Source organism: Manis javanica, chromosome 7 (assembly GCF_040802235.1).
Source record: "Manis javanica isolate MJ-LG chromosome 7, MJ_LKY, whole genome shotgun sequence".
Lineage (NCBI taxonomy): Eukaryota > Metazoa > Chordata > Mammalia > Pholidota > Manidae > Manis > Manis javanica.
In genome coordinates this window covers 70,978,691-70,982,158 of record NC_133162.1, presented here as the reverse complement: position 1 = coordinate 70,982,158, position 3,468 = coordinate 70,978,691, and the positions used below count along the sequence as shown (strand labels likewise).

Genomic DNA, 3,468 nt, shown 5'->3' with positions numbered 1-3,468 from the left:
TCCAGGCAAAATGTTGGAGGTTTTTCTTGGCTTCTTTTACCTGCCTGTAATAAAATGTAAAAGAGAGACAAGCTGAAGAAATAACTGTAAATATAAAGGAGCCAAGGTTCACTGGGTTTAAAATTACAACTGCTTCTCCTTCCCAGTTCCCTAGCCCCCAAATTAAGAAAGGTTTTGGGAGCAATGATGAAATCCAGAATGGGATTAAAAGATGCTTTATTAAGACCTCAGAAAGATAGACCACGAAGAGAGACTGCATGGTGAGGTCATGGGGAGAGGAAATTAAGTGGGGAAGCTCTCAGCATGGATAATACATATAAACAGGCTTTCAGATATATCTGAAAAAAAAATAGAGATACATAAACAGTCTTCAGCCTTGGAGCCACTTCAGGTGATGCTCATAGGAACCAACCTTTCCCAAGTTCTATTTGAATTGTAGATTCATGAGCAAAAATGCTGTTGTTTTAAGCTGCTTCCTTTTGGGGTATTTGCTCTGAAGTGCTAAGTAAGTGGAACATAAACTATGCATATTGGAGTGTTTACAATATTCCCAAATTTTACCAACTGAGGTTAAAACTAATGTCGTAAGTACGTTTATGCCAACACATAGTGGCTCTGATTCTCCATTTGCTCAAGCAGCTCATTCTTCATCAAATCTACATGTTGGTCTTCTGTGTTTGCTTAAAAAGGAGACACACATGCATGCATGCATAAACACACACACACATGCAAGTAACAGTGCTCACCTAGATGAACAATTCAAATCATCTTCATCCAAAGCATAACAAATCCTTTCACTCAGGAAAGTCTCCAGAGATGCATGTCTATTTATATCTACCAATAGGTCCAGTCCTCAGGTTACCAGCCTTATAATCACAAAGGAACTGGTGTTTCCTTTTAATCAGAGTCACTGATGGAAAATACAGTTGCCTCTGGATTCATCTTTTTTATGTAATGGAAATCCCTTTTTGGGCTCTGTGTTGGAATGTTTTCACTAGACTGCTCAGCTTTGCTTCACATCTTTATCTTTCAGTTCTCAATCTTTATTGAACCTTCAGCTTCTTTTTTTTTTCTTCAAGCCATGCCCACAATGCTTGGCTTCCCTACCCGTGCACTGCAAACCTGCTGACTTCCTGCTCAGTGCAACTACAGCTCTCTGCCTCCTTAAAGTGAACGCACCCTCTCTGTATATGGCTTTGGCATCATCGGCATCCTGTTGCAGCTTTGGAAGAAGTCATCTTTACAGCAACAGAAGTTGGAGGAGGTTGACATGGGAGCAGGTGCTCGCTGTGCGGAACCCTGGTGTCTTTTGCCTTCTATCCTCGAACAAACCTCCAGAAGCCTCAGTTCGAGGATGTTGGTGGTTAATTGTTTCATACTCAATATCATGGTAGGTTTCATGTGTAGATTTCTTTGTAATAATTAAAGTCTATATAAAAATAATATATTTTACACCTGCTTTTTTTCAGTTAAAATTAATGTTTATCAATGTTTTTATGTGGTTTCTGAACACACAGTTTTAACAGCTGCATTGCCGGTAACTTACTCAACCGTATCACTATTATCAAAACAGTAGATTACTTCCTATCTTTCATTACTGTGAAAACTACGTACATGGGAACCTATTTAAATGTAACAGTTTTTCCCCAAATCATGGACAATTTATTTAATCCTGTCAAGAACTGAGAAACTATTTATGCTTCCTGACACATACTGTCATCCTTTTTCCTTGATGTTTTCTGTTTTCATTTTCATTGTCACCTTCATTATGCAACAAAAATATTCTTCCTAGGATCAGGTATTTACCTTATTTATAGTTTTCAGTTTCATAAATGAAAAAATGTACTCATTGCCTTAATGCACATTTCTTTGATGATTGGCAAAGGTGCCCTTTTCTTTTTCTATGTCCTTGCTTAAATTTACTAGTTCTTATTTCTTTTATGAATTGTCTGGGTGTTTTTTTTTTTTAGCTCATTTACATTTGCCAAAAGTCATAGAACCAGTTGTGCAAGTTTCATTTTAAGCCATGGTTGTTGGACCTTGGACAAATTAGAACATGTATTTTCTTATCTATAAACCTCAGAGAGGTAAGGCATTCTACTTTAATAGACCTAAGAACTAAAACTGGAAAGTAGTGAATATTCAAGAAATGATTCTTAATAATAATATTATTTTTGTTGTTTTTATTACATAGGTAACTTGATTATCCAGAGGGTATTAAAGAATAATGATGGCAGTGTTTGTTATTTGATTCCTCATTTTATGGAAACACCTTTATTGTTTTACACTGTTAATTATTATCTCGAATATTGGTTCTTAGTATATACCACTCAAGAAAATAATTTTATAATTTAATAAAGCTTTCTGGTTTCTATTGAGATGTATTTTATTTTGCTTTGTTTTTCTGATTTAACCAATAGATTTGATGTTTTGTTATACCTTCTTAATTTTTAATATTTAAAATTTTATTAATATTTAACTAGTTTTGTGTTTAAAAGATGAAACTTTATTTGGTCATGGAGGAAGTTAATGAGGCACTAATTTCTATTAAGGAATAATTGAAGGTTTCCAAATCTGTATTTGTTGATCTGTAGTTTTTTGTTGGTATTATGCTAGTATCTTCCACTGTCCGCTGAAAATCAATGGGTTTGCTTTGTTTCTTCTGGGTTTTAGATAATTTTCTGTGGTGTGTAAACTTTCTATTGCTAAATGTTTACAAAATTAGCTTTTATAATCAACCAGATCTGCGGCTTCACTTGGGTCATTCTTCAACAAATTTATGAACTACTTTTCATATTATATAATTATTCTGTTTTTCTACTTCATTTTGTAATAACTTTGGTAATTTGAATATTTAATATTCTATGAAAACTGTTACATAAAATTCCAGAATAATCAATATAGGTTATCTGTTGTATATTATTGTAACTTAAAACATCTCTTCTGAAATTATATCTCCTCACTTTATTTGCATATTTTTCTCTTTTTGACTTATTGTATATTTATTTTTCAAAACTCAGTATGTTGTTGTCTTCTAATTCATTTTAACCTTTTTTGTATTCATTTTTATAAGCTCAGTTCTTTTAAACCTTTCTAGCACATAACATTATTGTTATTAAATTATTATCATTATTACTAAAATTTTAAATCTGTAAATTCACCTCTTTTTTGCACTTTGGCTATAAGATATAACTCTAGATAATGTGCTTTTATAAATTTCATTCACTTAAGCCATATTTATTTATCACCAGCTCTGTCCTAGACCATTACAAGGAATTCATAGTATATCTATGACTATAACATTTTTCTTACCCCTTGGAGCTTACTCAGGAGAAAAAGGGACTGGTACATAAGGATGTGTATAACATCCTGGTAAGTATTAAAAATAAAAACTACACAGCCCCATGGAAACACAGAAAAGAAGGCATGTATGAGAAATAGCATAAAATGTTATACAAATACTGTTTT

The 3,468-nt window shown here is 33.0% G+C and overlaps 1 long non-coding RNA gene across 1 annotated transcript; it reads left to right on the top strand.

Annotated features, from left to right (window-relative positions):
- Positions 1 to 778: 778 nt before the first annotated feature.
- Positions 779 to 2,956, top strand: LOC140850585 (uncharacterized). Its single transcript, XR_012133527.1, has 3 exons — positions 779 to 1,390; positions 1,971 to 2,087; positions 2,195 to 2,956. It is a non-coding gene; the product is annotated as an uncharacterized lncRNA (long non-coding RNA).
- The last annotated feature ends 512 nt before the right edge of the window (positions 2,957 to 3,468 follow it).